This window comes from Pristiophorus japonicus, chromosome 10, assembly GCF_044704955.1.
Source record: "Pristiophorus japonicus isolate sPriJap1 chromosome 10, sPriJap1.hap1, whole genome shotgun sequence".
NCBI classification, from domain to species: Eukaryota; Metazoa; Chordata; class Chondrichthyes; family Pristiophoridae; genus Pristiophorus; species Pristiophorus japonicus.
In genome coordinates this window covers 176,529,253-176,545,917 of record NC_091986.1, presented here as the reverse complement: position 1 = coordinate 176,545,917, position 16,665 = coordinate 176,529,253, and the positions used below count along the sequence as shown (strand labels likewise).

Below are 16,665 nucleotides of genomic sequence, written 5' to 3'. Positions count from 1 at the left end.
TCCTCAACCCACCAACAAATGGTGGGTGGTACAGAATCGGACGTGGCCATTTCGAGCAGTATTTAAATGCATCTTTGACTGGAGTTGGGGAAAGCTGGAAGCAGGTCTGGCACTCATTTTTCCACCCACCCAAATGACAAGCTGCATACAAGCAGCATGATTAGTGCTGGCAGTTTGCCTAGTGAATGCAAATGAGGCCCAATTGCAAAAATTGATCAGGTCTCCCGCTAATGTCATAGGGTGGGCAGAGTGACCACCCCAGCCACCGCCCGCCCAATATATGTTCCGCATGAAAATCGATCTCTATGTCTCTCATGATTATTGTTTCCTATTTTTGATCCAATTTCTTATCCAGTCTCACATCTGACCCAGGGATTCCTATGGACTTTCGATTAATTAGTATTCTTTTATGTGGGAATTTGTCGAAAGGCCTCTGGAAACCCAAATAAACTATTTCATAGGTTTTTTTTTAATATAAACTCCTAATGAGGTTTGTCAAGCATGACATTCCCCTCCTAAATCCATTACTTATCAATCTGTTTACTAAATCTACTCCTTTGTATCGTTACTATTATTTAATGGAAAGCTAATTGGCCTCTAGATACCTCGGTCCGATTTGTACCTTTTTAAAACATTGGCAATGCATTTGTTAGCTTCCAATCCTGTGGAATCCCTTCAGTACCCATAATGTTTTTAATTTTTGTAGCCAACATCCTGCAAATTTCCAAACACCCTAGGATAGACCATGTTCCCCAGGGAATATGTTAGTTTTTAGTTTTAACATATCAAGTACCTCCTCCTCTCCATTTTCAGAATAAGCTATGGTGTTTATTGTACCAGAATGTTGCATAGTAACCTAGTATTTTCTTCTCTGGTGAAACTTCTAGAAAATAACCATTAAATAAATCAATTACTTTCCCTTCATCTACATTCAACAAGTTTTATCATTTAAAAATCTAACTTCCTCCTAATTACACTTTTATCATTATGATATTGAAATTTACTGTTGTGCTTAATAAATAATGGGGACTGGCAGAAGCACAGCTTTTTCTTTAAAAATACGTGCGTACACACACATACAAACTAATAACCACTCCTGGAGAAATGAAATTAAAACTTTATGAGCAGGTCATCCAAAGCTTCAGCTAGTTAAGACTGTAAGTAACTAATCCAAAGAGTTTGTCTGAATTAGCTTATCTCAGCCATGGTGTATTTGGGTGCTGTAGCCCACTTCAGTGCCCCTGGGTTAGCGAGAGGAAATTTTGCCAGGGTTCCTGCTTTTAATTACATCCAGCTACTCCGTGCAGGTGTGAATTCTGGTTGAAGACATAATCAGGCTCAGCTGCGATGGCCTTAATGTCTGAATGGGTTGCCGATAATAACTATCAACACTCACAAATGAAGAATGGCCGCGTGAACAAGGGACCGGAGAGCAACCTGTCATTTGTGGAACTGTCCACAGCATGAAAGGAGGGGAGAAAATTGGCAGGGAAAAGAAATTCATGAACATAGTTACATCAATTTTGAAAAAGGTTAATGGACTCATCCAAGTCCTCAAAAGTGCTTAGTAAGCAACCTGTACTTCTGACAAATAAAAATATGAATGGAAAGTAATATTTTAGTTAATTGTATTTAATGTACTTTTATCCTTTAAAATCTGTACAACATGATGTAATCAATAGCCAATAATGAGAAAAACTGTAGGTGATCAATACAAATATTACTATGAATTACTTCTCATCTGAAATTTTACACCCTGAAAGAATGAACATCAAAATTCAACCAAGTAATAGTATCACCTATTATCACAATATTATGTAAAATGAGAGTGTATTAAATACAACACCCTGCCAACATTCCCACTAAGCTGCACTGGTGTGCAGTGATCAGGAAGTCCCGCGCAGGTCACTCACCAGCTGTTCCACTGGAAAAGATACCGCGCAGCAAATTTAAAAGGGCCACATACCAAACATAAAAATTAGATGAAACATTGCCCCTCGCTATAGAAAATACATCACAGAATCAGAATTTTACAGCACAGAAGATCATTTGGCTTATTGTGACTGTGCTGTCTGTTTGAAAGAGCCGTCCACTTAGTCCCAACTATCCTGTTCTTTCACCGTTCTCTTTTAAATGTTTCTTTGGCAAAAATTTAGCTACTTCCCTTTTAAAAGTATTATCGATTCTACTTTCACTACTATAAGTCTGTTAGACTCACCAGTAAAAGTATGTCACCAGCAAAGGGCTTGTCCACTCCAGTTTAAGTATCCTTTTAATGGTGTGATAAGTCTTAAATATTCCCAAAAAAGTTCTCTGGCACTGAAAATTAGCTTTTACATTTAAGGATAATTTAAAAAAGGTAAAACATTTAAAGAAATTTTATTAACTTTTTCTTTGTCTTTTTTTTCTCTCTCCCTTAATACAATCTTTACTTCCCTCTTTTTATTTCGCTTCCTGTACCTGATTTGACATTGAATTCAATATTCTTACCGACACTTCCTGGTTCACACTCTGAAAATCATTAATGATTTTTTAATCTGATTGGTTAAGGCACAGTTACTTGTTCACACAGGTCCCAGATGCTTTGTAAAGGGCACTGTGCTTTTGGATAGTTCACTGACAGGAAACTCCAGTGCAAAAGCCGTTCGTTCGCTGTTGACGGCAAAATTCGGCGCATTATCTTTAACCTTTTACCTACTTTTGTATTTCTTAACTCTCTCCTCAAAATTAACAGCAGTAAGTAGGAATAAGAACAGAAGAACATAAGGGGTTGGGGGTAATATATTAGCATGGAAAGAGGATTGGCTAACGAACAGAAAACAGAGTTGAGATAAATGGTTCATTCTCGGTTTGGCAATCAATAACAAGTGGGATGCCGCAGGGATCAGTGCTGGGACCCTAACTATTTACAATCTATATTAACGACTTGGAAGAAGGGACCGAGGGTAACATAGCCAAGTTTGTTGACGATACAAAGATGGGAGGAAAAGCAATGCGTGAGGACAGAAAAAATCTGCAAAAGGACATAGACAGGCTAAGTGAGTGGGCAAAAATTTAGCAGATGGAGAATAATGTTGGAAAGTGAGAGGTCATGTACTTTGGCAGAGAAAAAAATCAAAGAGCAAGTTATTATTTAAATGGAGAAAGATTGCAAAGTGCTGCAGTACAGCGGAACCTGGGGGGTACTTGTGCATGATACACAAAAGGATAGTATGCAGGTACAGCAAGTGATCAGGAAGGCCAGTGGAATCTTGGTCTTTGTTGCAAAGGGAATGGAGTATAAAAGCAGGGAAGTCTTGCTACAGTTATACAGGGTATTGGTGAGGCCACACCTGGAATACTGCGTGCAGTTTTTGTCATGTATTCAACTATCATTGTAACCCATGTATAAGCTGACCTAAGTTGTACACCTTGAGAACATTGACCACAAGGGGCGAACTTTTGGGAGACACTCCTAACCTGGACTTTCAGGTACAAAAGGGGAAGCTCCACCCACCTTCATCACTTGAGGTCTTGGTAATAAAGGTAACTGGTCACAGAGTGACCTTCTCTCAAGTATGGGCCTTGTGTGCATTTATACTGTATAGGAAGAACATATCATTGGTGATGAGAAACTGGGATTTAAACCACGCAAGCATGGGCACTAGCAGCACAGACGAGAGGTACTGTGTTGGTGATGATTGGGACGACTTTATTGAGAGACTACAGCAAAGTTTTGTCACTAAGGAATGGTTGGGACAGGATTCGACCGAAAAAGACAGGGCTCATCTCCTGACGGTTTGTGGATCTAGAACGTACTCCCTGATGAAGGACCTTCTAGCGCCAGAGAAGCCGGCGGACAAGACGTTCGAAGAGCTTAGTAAGTTGATTGGAGAACACCTTAAACCGGCGAGCAACATGCACATGGCGAGACACCGGTTTTACACGCACCGGCGGTGAGAAGGGCAAAGCGTTCCAGACTTCGTGGCAGATCTCCGGCGACTGGCGAGCCTATGTAAGTTCCCAGATGCATGCAGAGCGGAGATGCTGCGAGACTTTTTTTATTGAGGGCATCAGGCACGCTGGGGTTTTCAGGAAACTGATTGAGACCAAAGACTTGACCTTGGAAGCGGCAGCTCTGTTAGCCCAGACATTTATCTTAGGGGAGGAAGAGACCAGACTGATGTATGACAAAAATCTTGGCTTAAATGCGGCAAACGACCAGGAAGTCAACTTTGTTAACGCGGCACACAGTTCTCTAGGCAGACAAGGGCAATCGGACATGCCCCAGCATGTAGTCGAACCCAAAGGGGGAATTCAACAGAGACAATGGCTAGCTGAACGGCGATTCATGCCATCGCAATGGACAATGCGGCCAGTAATGGGGCCATCAACACCTGTTAATGGTGCGCTTAAGGACAGTTACAGAGACAGTCAGAGACGATTGACTGGCAATGGACCTTTTGTTTCCAACAATGGGGCCTCCAGCTCATGCTGGAGGTGTGGAGGCAAACACCCAGCCAGATCTTGCAGGTATCAGCAATATAACTGTAGAAACTGCAACATCAGCGGTCACTTGGCGCGTATGTGCAGGAAGCCTGCAGTCAGGTTGATGTACGAGGAGGACGGGCCCGATGTAAGCCCTACGAGGCCAAATGAATACTGGGGGAAATTGCTGGAAGCTGAAGTTCAGCGAGTTCATGTGGAGCACATATACAGTTCATATACTAGGACGCCACCGATAATGATGAAAGTGCTCCTCAATGGCATCCCAGTATTAATGGAGCTAGACATGGGGGCCAGCCAGTTCCTGATGAGCATCAAACAGTTCGAAAGGTTGTGGGTGTCCAAGGCCAGGAGACCAAAATTATTGCTGATTGACACACAGCTACGGATATATACAAAGGAGATCATTCCGGTGCTAGGCAGCGCCACGGTAATCGTGACCCATAAAGATTCGGAGAACAGCTTGCCACTCTAGATTGTCCCGGGGGACGGTCCCGCACTACTGGGGAGGAGTTGGCTTGCTGTCATGAACTGGAAATGGGGCGATGTCAATGCAATTTCTTCTGTGGAGTAAGTATCATGCTCACTGATCCTGAACAAATTTGACTCATTATTTCAACCCAGCATCAGCACTTTCATGGGGCCAAGGTAGTGATTCACATAAACCCGGACGCCAGGCCAGTACACCACAAGGCCAGAGCGGTGCCGTACGTGATGCGGGAAAAGATAGAATGCAAATTGGACCGCCTGCTGAGGGAAGGCATCATCTCGCCAGTCGAATTCAGTGACTGGGCGAGCCCGATCGTGCCGGTGCTCAAGGCAGATGGGTCGGTCAGGATATGTGGCGATTACAAGGCCACCATCAATCGGGTGTCACTCCAAGACCAGTACCCGCTACCGAGAGCGGCGGACCTTTTTGCGATGCTATCCGGTGGCAAACTTTTTTCAAAATTGGACCTGACCTCAGCTTACATGACCCAGGAGCTGACGAGTGAGGATTCATGTAAGCTGAGGTCAGGTCCAAGGGGTTGTTTGAGTATAACAGATGTCCGTTCGGGATTCGTTCGGCCGCCGCGATCTTTTAGCGAAATATGGAAAGCCTCAAGTCGATTCCAAGGACGGTGGTTTTTCAAGACTACATCTTCATCACGGGTCGCGATACTGAAGAACACCTCCACAACCTGGAGGAGGTGCTACGCAGACTGGACCGGGTAGGGCTGCGACTGAAAAAGGCGAATTGCGTCTTCTTAGCTCCAGTGGTAGAATTCCTGGGGAGGAGGGTAGCAACAGACGGGATCAGACCTACTGCGTCCAAAACAGAAGCGATCCAGAGAGCACTCAGACCTCGTAACACGACGGAGCTGCGTTCGTTCCTGGGGCTCCTGAACTATTTTGGTAACTTTCTTCCCAAATTGAGCACGCTGTTAGAGCTGCTACACGTGCTCCTATGCAAAGGTCGCAATTGGGACTGGGGGGACACCCAGGAAAGGGCATTTCATAGAGCACACAATTTGTTATACTCCAACAAACTGTTAACGTTATATGACCCATGTAAGAAACTTGGGTTAACGTGCGATGCGTCCTCCTATGGGGTCGGGTGTGTGTTGCAGCATGTTAATGCCAAGGGTCAGTTACAACCGGTAGCTTATGCCTCCAGAAGTCTGTCCCAGGCAGAAAGGGGCTACGGGATGGTAGAAAAGGAAGCGCTTGCATGTGTATATGCAGTAAAAAAAAATGCATCAGTACCTGTTTGGCAAGAAATTTGAGCTGGAGATCACAAACCCCTGACTTCCCTTTTGGCCGACAAGGCCATAAATGCGAATGCATCAGCCCGCATACAGAGGTGGGCACTTACGTTAGCCGCCTATGACTACACAATTCAGCACAGACCGGGCACCGAAAACTGCACCGATGCACTCAGCAGGCTTGCACTAGCCACCACTGAGGGGGCAACTGAGCATGATGCTGAGATGGTCATGGCTGTTGAAGCTTTCGAAAGCGAAGGCTCACCCGTGACAGCCCGCCAGATCAAAGTCTGGACAAATAAAGACCCGCTACTGTCTTTAGTTAAGATATGTGTCCTGAATGGGGACTGGGCAGCCACATACGGGGCATGCCCTGAGGAATTTAAACCGTTTCATAGGCGCAAGGATGAACTCTCGATTCAGGCCAATTGCCTACTGTGGGGAAACTGAGTAGTCATGCCCCAGATGGGCAGAGAGGTGTTTATCAGAGAACTTCACAATGAGCATCTGGGCATTGTTATGATGAAGGCAATTGCCATCTCACGCATTTGGTGGCCTGGGATAGATGCAGACCTGGAACTTTGTGTTCGCAGGTGCAACACGTGTGATCAGCTGGGCAATGCACCCAGGGAAGCCCCCCATAGCCCCTGGTCCTGGCCCGCCAAGCCATGATCACGCATCCATGTGGACTACGCAGGTCCTTTCATGGGAAAAATGTTTTTGGTTGTAGTAGACGCCTACTCCAAATGGATTGAGTGTGCCATTTTAAATTCAAGCACATCCTCTGCCACGGTAGAAAATCTACGGGCAATGCTCGCCACCCATGGTCTACCGGATGTCTTGGTCAGCGACAATGGCTCGTGCTTCACAAGCACTGAATTCCAGGACTTCATGGTAGGCAATGGAATCAACCATGTCAGAACGGCACCGTTCAAGCCGGCCTCAAACGGCCAGGCAGAACGAGCAGTGCAGATAATCAAACAGCGGATGCTCAGAATCCAAGGGGGTTCCCTACAAAGCCGCCTATCACGCCTCCTGTTGGCCAATAGATCCCGACCACACTCGCTCACAGGGGTTCCACCCGCAGAGCTGCTAATGAAAAGGACGCTCAAAACCAGGTTATGCCTTATACCTACTATGAAAGAAATCGTTGAGAGCAGGCCTCAATCACAATGTGACTACCATGACAGGAATGCGAGGGTGCGATGTATTGATGTCAATGACCCTGTTTTTGTCCTTAATTATGCTGCAGGGCCCAAATGGCTTGCAGGCACTGTGATTGCCAAAGAGGGGAATAGGGTTTTGGTAGTTAAACTTACCAATGGACAAATCTGCCGCAAACACATAGAAACATAGAAACATAGAAAATAGGTGCAGGAGCAGGCCATTCAGCCCTTCTAGCCTGCACCGCCATTCAATGAGTTCATGGCTGAACATGAAACTTCAGTACCCCCTTCCTGCTTTCTCGCCATAACCCTTGATCCCCCGAGTAGTAAGGACTTCATCTAACTCCCTTTTGAATATATGGATCAAACTTAAAGGAGGTTCAGCAACCCCAAAAAAAAAGCAGAGGAAGAACACGACATCGAGTTTACGCCACCACAGGTGACCGAACACCGGAACCAAGTGAAAGAGAGCCCAGTCACTGTGGGCAGTCCGGACAGGCCTGAGGCACCACAAACAGCAGACACTCAGGCCAGCGCCCAACAACCGGAGCTCCAACTTAGGCGCTCTACAAGGGAGCGTAAACCACCAGAGAGACTTAACCTATGATCCCAATAAGACTTTGTGGGGTGGGGGGGAGGTGATGTCATGTATTCAACTATCATTGTAAACCATGTATAAGCTGACCTAAGTTGTACACCTTGAGAACATTGACCACAAGGGGCAAACTTGTGGGAGACACTCCTAAGCTGGACTTTCAGATATAAAAGGGGAAGCTCCACCCACCTTCATCACTTGAGGTCTTGCTAATAAAGGTAACTGGTAACAGAGTGACCTTCTCTCAAGTATGGGCCTCGTGTGCATTTATACTGTATAGTAAGGACATATCAGTTTTAGTTTCCCTATTTACGAAAGGATATACTTGCTTTGGAGGCAGTTCAGAGAAGGTTCACTAGGTTGATTCCAGAGATGAGCGGGTTGACTTATGAGGAAAGGTTGAGTAGGTTGGGCCTCTACTCATTGGAATTCAGAAGATTGAGAGGTGATCTTATCGAAACATATAAGATTATGAGGGGGCTTGACAACGTGGATGCAGAGAGAATGTTTCCACTGATGAGGGAGACTAGAACTCAGATGAGGAGAAATGTATTTTCTCAGATGGTTGTGAATCTGTGGAATTCGCTGCCTCAGAGAGCTGTGGAAACTGGGACATTGAATAAATTTAAGACAGAGATAGACTGTTTCTTAACCAATAAGGGAATAAGGGGTTAGGGAGAACTGGCAGTAAAGTGGACCTGAATCCATGATCGGATCAGACAAGATCGTATTAAATGGCGGAGCAGGTTCGAGGAGCCGTATGGCCTACTTCTGCTCCTATTTCTTATGTTCTTATGTTTGTGTCGTCAGCAAAGTGCTGCAGTACAACGGGACTTGGAAATATTACATTTGGTTCCCTCATCCAAATCATTTACATATATATATATATATATATATATAAAAACAGCTTAATATATATATAAGACAGCTTAAAAACAACAAGGCTACGGGTGCGGACGGAGTCCCTGCTGAGGCATTGAAGGATGGTGGAGAGGCACTGCTGGCGCGAATACACAACCTCATCTCTCTCATCTGGAGGGAGGAGTGCATGCCAGGGGACAAGTCTGACTGCGGCAACTACAGAGGAATCTCCCTGCTATCAGCCACTGGGAAAGTCGTCGCTAGAGTCCTCCTCAACCGACTTCTTCCCGTGGCCGAGGAGCTCCTCCCGGAGTCACAGTGCGGATTTCGTCCCCTGCGGGGCACAACGGACATGATTTTTGCAGCGCAACAGCTACAGGATAAATGCAGGGAACAGCGCCAGCCCTTATACATGGCCTTCTTCGACCTCACAAAGGCCTTTGACACTGTCAACCGTGATGGTCTATGGAGCGTCCTCCTCCATTTCGGATGCCCCCAAAAGTTCGTCACAATCTTCCGCCTGCTCCATGACGCCATGCAGGCCATGATTCTTACCAACAGATCAATTACAGACCCAATCCACGTCCGGACCAGGGTCAAACAGGGCTGCATCATCGCCCCAACCCTCTTCTCAATCTTTCTCGCCGCCATGCTCCACCTCATAGTCAACAAGCTCCCCGCTGGAGTGGAACTAAACTACAGAACCAGTGGGAACCTGTTCAACCTGCGCCATCTCCAGGCCAGATCCAAGACCACCCCGACCTCTGTCGTCGAGCTGCAGTACGCGGACGACGCCTGCGTCTGCGCACATACAAAGGCTTCACTCCAGGGGATAGTCGACGTATTTAATGAGGCATACGAAAGCATGGGCCTTACGCTAAACATCCGTAAGACAAAGGTCCTCCACCAGCCTGTCCCCACCGCACAGCACTGCCCCCCAGACATCAAAATCCACGGCGCGGCCCTGGACATCGTGGACCAGTTCCCATATCTTGGGAGCCTCTTATCAATAAGAGCAGGCATTGACGACGAGATCCAACATCGCCTCCAGTGCGCCAGTGCAGCCTTCAGCCGCCTGAGGAAAAGTGTGTTCGAAGACCAGGCCCTCAAAACTGCCACCAAGCTCATGGTCTACAGGGCAGTAGTAATACCCGCCCACCTGTATGTATCAGAGGCATGGACCATGTACAGTAGACACCTCAAATCGCTGGAGAAATATCATCAACGATGTCTCTGCAAGATCCTACAAATCCTCTGGGAGGACAGGCGCACCAACATCAGCATCTTCATTCAGGCTAACATCCCCAGCATTGAAGCACTGACCACACCGATCTGCTCGGCTGGGCAAGACACATCGTCCGCATGCCAGACACGAGACTCCCAAAGCAAGTGCTCTACTCTGAGCTCCTTCATGGCAAACGAGCAAAAGGTGGGCAGCGGAAACGCTACAAGGACACCCTCAAAGCCTCCTTGATAAAGTGCAACATCCCCAAGATCGCCCTAAGTGGAGGAAGTGCATCCAAGAGGGCGCTGAGCACCTCGAGTCTCAATGCAGAAAACAAATGCAGACAGCGGAAAGAGTGTGCGGCAAACCAGTCCCACCCACTCCTTCCCTCAACGACTATCTGTTCCACCTGTGACAGAGTCTGTGGACTGTTCAGCCACCAAAGAACTCACTTCAGGAGTGGAAGCAAGTCTTCCTCGATTCCGAGGGACTGCCTATGATGATATATTGTGAATAGCTGGGGCCCAAGCACTGATCCCTGTGGTACCCCACTAGTCATCGCCCGCCACCCCAAAAAAGACTTGTTTATTCCTACACTCTGTTTGGTGTCAGTTAACCAATTTTGAATCCATGCCAATACATTACCCCCAATCCTATGTGCTTTAATTTTGCACACTAACCTCTTACGTGGGACTTTATCAAAGGCCTTCTGAAAATCCAAATACACTACATCCACTGGTTCTCCCTTATCTATTCGATCAGTGACATACTCAAAAAACACCAGGAGATTTGTCAAACATGATTTTCCTTTCATAAATCCATGTTGACTCTGTTTAATCCCGTTGATATTATCTAAGTGTGCGGTTATCACATCCTTTATAATAGACTCTAGCATTTTCCCTACTACTGATGTTAGGCTAACCGGTCTGTAGTTCCCTGTTTTCTCTCTCCCCCTCCTTTTTTAAATACTGGGCCACCCTCCAATCTGCAGGAACTGTTCCATAATCTATAGAATTTTGGAAGTTGACAACCAATGCATCTACTATTTCCATGGCTACCGCTTTTAGTACTCTGGGATGCAGATCATCTGGCCCTGGGGATTTATTGGCCTTCAGTTCCATTAGTTTCTCCAGCACTATTTTCTTACTAATAATCATTTCCTTTAATTCCTCTTGCTCACTAGACTCTTAGTTCCCTAGAATTTCTGGGACGTTATTTGTGTCCTCTTCCGTGAAGACAGAACCGAAGTATTTATTTAATTGTTCGGCCATTTCCTTGTTCCCCATTACAAATTCTCCCGTTTCTGTCTGTAAAGGACCTATATTTGTCTTCACTAATCTTTTTCTTTTTACGTACTTGTAGAAACTTTTGCAGTCGGTTTTTATGTTCCTTGCAAGTTTACTCTCATACTCTATTTTTCCCCTCTTAATCAATCTCTTGGTCCTTTTTTGCTGAATTCTAAACTACTCCCAATCCTCAGGTTTGCTACTTTTTCTGGCAACTTTGTATAACTCCTCTTTTGATCTAATACTATCCTTAAATTCTTTTGTTAGCCATGGTTGGGCCACTTTTCATTTAGTGTTTTTATGCCAGAAATGCAATTCATGCATTTGTTCCTTAAATGTTAGCCGATCCACCATCATGCCTTTTAATGAATCTTCCCAATCTATCATAGCCAATTGATTCCTCACATCTTCGTAGTTTCCTTTGTTTAGATTTAGCACCCTAGTTTCCGATTGGACTACTTCACTTTCCATCTTAATAAAGAATTCAATCATGTTATGGTCACTCTTCCCTTAAGGACCCCACAGAACAAGACCCTTTCTCATTACACAATACCCATTCTAGGATAGCCTGTTCTCTAGTAGGCTCCTCAACATACTGGTCTAAAAAAACAATCTCATACCCACTCCAGGAATTCATCTGCCACAGTATTTTTACTAATTTGATTTGGCCAGTCTATATGTAGATTAAAGTCACCTACGATTACTGTAGTATCCTTGTTACATGCATCTCTAATTGCCTGTTTGCCTCCATTTCCTGCTGTACTGCAGCATTATGCAATTTTTCTCCATTTAAATAATAACTTGCTCTTCTATTTTTTCTGCCAAAGTGCATAACCTCACACTTTCCAATATTATACTCCATCTGCCAATTTTTTGCCCACTCACTTAGCCTATGTCCTTTTGCACGTTTTTGTGTCCTCCTCACACATTGCTTTTCCTCCCATCATCATTTGTCAGCAAACTAGGCTCATCATCATAGGCAGTCCCTCAGAATCGAGGAAGATTTGCTTCCACTCCTAAAGTGAGTCCTTTGGTGGCTGAACAGTCCAATGCGAGAGCCACAGACCCTGTCACAGGTGGGGCAGACATTCGTCGGGGGAAGGGGGGGGGTGGCGTGGGACTGATTTGCCGCACATTCCTTCCGCTGACTGCGCCTGACCACTTCACGTTCGCGGCCCTGAGATTCAAAGAGCTCAACGCTCTCCCGGATGCACTTTCTCCACCTAGGACGGTCTTCGGCCAGGGACTCCCAGGTGTCAGTGGTGATGTCGCACTTTACCAGGGAGGCTTTGAGGGTGTCCTTGTAACGTTTCCGCTGCCCACCTTTGGCTCGTTTGCCGTGAAGGAGCCCCGCATAGAGCAATTGCTTAGGGAACCTCATAATCTGGCTTCCGAACTATGTGACCTACCCAGCGAAACTGATCGAGTGTGGTCAGTGCTTCAATGCTGGGGATGTTAGCCTGGGCGAGAAAACTGATGGTGGTGCGCCTGTCCTCCCAGGGGATTTGCAGGATCTTGCTGAGACATCGTTGGTGATATATCTCCAGCAACTTGAGGTGTCTTCTGTACTTCGTCCATGCCTCTGATCCATACAGGAGGGCGGGTATTACTACAGCCCTGTAGACCATGAGCTTGGTGGTAGATTTGAGGGCCTGATCTTCGAACACTCTTTTCCTCAGGCGGCCGAACGCTACACTGGCGCACTGGAGGTGATGTTGAATCTCCGCATCAATGTCTGCCTTTGTTGATCAAAGGCTCCCGAGGTATGGGAAGTGGTCCATGTTGTCGAGGGCCGTGCCGTGAATCTTGATGACTGGAGGGCAGTGCTGTGTGGCGAGGACAGGCTGGTGGAGGACCTTTGTTTTACGGATGGTAAACGCAAGGTCCAAGCTTTCATATGTCTCAGTGAATACATTGACTATATCCTGGAGTTCAGTCTCAGAATGTGCGCAGACGCAGCCGTCTGCGTACTGCAGCTCAACGACAGAGGTTGGGGTGATCTTGGACCTGGCCTGGAGGCGGCGTAGGTTAAACAGCTTCCCACTGGTTGTGTAGTTTAGTTCCACTCCAGCGGGGAGCTTGTTGACTGTGAGGGGGAGCATGGCAGCGAGGAAGATTGAGAAGAGGGTTGGAGTGATGACGCAGCCCTGTTTGACCCCGGTCCGGATGTGGATTGGGTCTGTAATGGAACCGCTGGTAAGGATCATGGCCTGTATGTCGTCGTGGAACAGGCGAAGGATGTTGACAAACTTTTGGGGGCATCCGAAATGGAGGAGGACGCTCCATAAGCCCTCACGGTTGCCAGTGTCAAAGGCCTTTGTAAGGTTGAAAAAGGCCATGTATAAGGGCTGGCACTGCTCCCTGCATTTTTCCTGCAGCTGTCGCGCTGCAAAGATCATGTCCGTTGTGCGCTGTAGTGGACAAAATCCACACTGATTTCGGGAGGAGCTCCTCGGCCACAGGGAGAAGACGGTTGAGAAGAACTCTAGCGACAACCTTCCCAGTGACTGATAGCAGGGAGATTCCCCTGTAGTTGCCGCAGTCGGACTTGTCCCCCTTTTTAAAGATGGTCACGATCATTGCATCTCTGAGATCTCCCGGCATGCTCTCCTCTCTCCAAATGAAAGAGATGAGGTCATGTATCCGCGCCAACAGCGCCTCTCCACCTTACTTTAGCGCCTCAGCAGGAATTCCAACCGCACCCATAGCCTTGTTATTCTTGAGCTGTGCCGACATCGTGCAACGTTGGGGTTTCACTCGGGTGGTGGCGGGTCGCATGCTGCGGGATGGAGTTGAGAACACTTGAATCAGAGGTAGAGTCTCGATTGAGGAGAATTTCAAAGTGCTCCTTCCCCAGCGGGCCCTGACAGCCTCGGTGTCCTTGATGAGTGTTTCCCTGTTCTTGGCCAGGAGTGGGGTGGGACCTTGGGAGTTTGGACCGTAGGTGGCCTTGACTGCAGTGAAGAATCCTCGCAAATCATGGCTGTCGGCCAGTTTTTGTATCTCCTGTGCTTTCTCCATTCACCACCTGTTCTTTAGGACCCGGATTTTTTGTTGGACCTCAGCCTTGAGCCGTAACGTTGCCTTGCAGCTCCCGAGTTGGGTTGTTACTTGAGGCTCAGAAATGCTCTGCGCTTACGATCTATTAGTTCTTGGATCTCCTGATCAGGACTGGTTTGATAAAAATGGTGTTTTCTGGTTGAGTAACCAAGTGTCTCTTCAAAAGCACTGGTTATGGAGACCTGGAGGGCAGACCAAATGCTGTGGGAATTCAGCATCTCAGGGTCATCAAGGCACGCCAGATTAGCTGTGAGGCGCTGGCTGTATAGCGCTCTCTTAGCTGGATCTTTAAGTGCCCTGGCATTAACTTTTTTGCGGCACTGCTTCTGCTGTCCCCTCTATTTTGGGGCTATGTTTATATTGATGATGGATCGGATTAGGCGATGGTCCGTCCAGCAGTCATCATCTCCTGTCATGGCGTGGGTGATGCACACATCCTTGCGATCTGTGGCTCGGACAATGACCTAGTCGAGCAGGTGCCAGTGTTTGGAGCGAGGTTGTTGCCACGATGCCTTGTATTTGTGGGATTGAACGGCGATAAATCCCCGGGGCCCGATAGTCCGCATCACAGTGTACTTAAGGAAGTGGCCCTAGAAATAGTGGGTGCATTGGTGATCATTTTCCAACAATCTATCAACTCTGGATCAATTCCTATGGACTGGAGGGTAGCTAATGTAACACCACTTTTTAAAAAAGGAGGGAGAGAGAAAATGGGTACTTATAGACCGGTTAGCCTCACATCAGTAGTAGGGAAAATGTTGGAATTAATTATTAAAGATGAAATAACAGCGCATTTGGAAAGCAGTGACAGGATCGGTCCAAGTCAACATGGATTTATGAAAGGGAAATCATGTTTGACAAATCTTCTGGAATTTTTTGAGGATGTAACGAGTAGAGTGGACAAGGGAGAGCCAGTGGATGTGGTGAATTTGGACTTTCAAAAGGCTTTTGACAAGGTCCCACACAAGAGATTGGTGTGCAAAATTAAAGCACATGGTATTGGGGGTAATGTACTGACGTGGATAGAGAACTAGTTGGCAGACAGGAAGCAGAGAGTTGGGATAAATGGGTCCTTTTCAGAAAGGCAGGCAGTGACTAGTGGGGGTGCCGCAGGGCTCAGTGCTGGGACCCCAGCTATTTACAATATACATTAATGATTTAGATAAAGGAATTGAGTGTAATATCTCCAAGTTTGCAGGTGACACTAAACTGGGTGGCGTTGTGAGCTGCGAGGAGGACGCTAAGAGGCTGCAGGGTGACTTAGACAGGTTAGGTGAGTGGGCAAATGCATGGCAGATGCAATATAATGTGGATAAATGTGAGGTTATCCATTTTGGGGGCAAAAACATGAAGGCAGAATATTATCTGAATGGCGGCAGATTAGGAAAAGGGGAGGTGCAACGAGACCTGGGTGTCATGGTACATCAGTCATTGAAAGTTGGCATGTAGGTACAGCAGGCGGTGAAGAAGGCAAATGGTGTGTTGGCCTTCATGGCTAGGGGTTTTGAGTATAGGAGCAGGGAGGTCTTACTGCAGTTGTACAGGGCCTTGGTGAGGCCTCACCTGGAATATTGTGTTCAGTTTTGGTTTCCTAATCTAAGGAAGGACGTTCTTGCTATTGAAGGAGTGCAGCGAAAGTTCACCAGACTGATTCCCGGGATGGCTGGTCTGACATATGAGGGGAGACTGGATCGACTGGGCCTTTATTCACTGGAGTTTAGAAGGATGAGAGGGGATCTCATAGAAACATATAAAATTCTGACGGGACTGGACAGGTTAGATGCAGGAAGAATGTTCCTGATGTTGGGGAAGTCCAGAGCCAGGGGACATAGTCTAAGGATATGGGGTAAGCCATTTAGGACTGAGATGAGGAGAAACTTCTTCACTCAGAGACTTGTTAACCTGTGGAATTCCCTACCGCAGAGAGTTGTTGATGCCAGTTCGTTGGATATATTCAAGAGGGAGTTAGATGTGGCCCTTATGGCTAAAGGGATCAAGGGGTATGGAGAGAAAGCAGGAAAGGGGTACTGAGGTGAAAGATCAGCCATGATCTTATTGAACGGTGGTGCAGGCTCGAAGGGGCGATTGGCCTACTCCTGCACCTATTTTCTGTGTATCTATGTCCCCCTGGCGGAACAGGGTGTTGGTGATGAGGAGTTTGTGTTCTAGAGATTTTGTCAGGAGTAGGATACAGCTGGAGTTGGCATTCCCTACCCTCTCTCTGCCAATCACGCCTCCCCAG

The 16,665-nt window shown here is 46.7% G+C and overlaps 1 protein-coding gene across 1 annotated transcript in view; it reads right to left on the bottom strand.

The window, feature by feature from the left end:
• nbeaa (neurobeachin a) overlaps positions 1-16,665 on the bottom strand; it is a 1,211,357-nt gene that overhangs the window by 227,345 nt on the left and 967,347 nt on the right. The window lies entirely within an intron of this gene.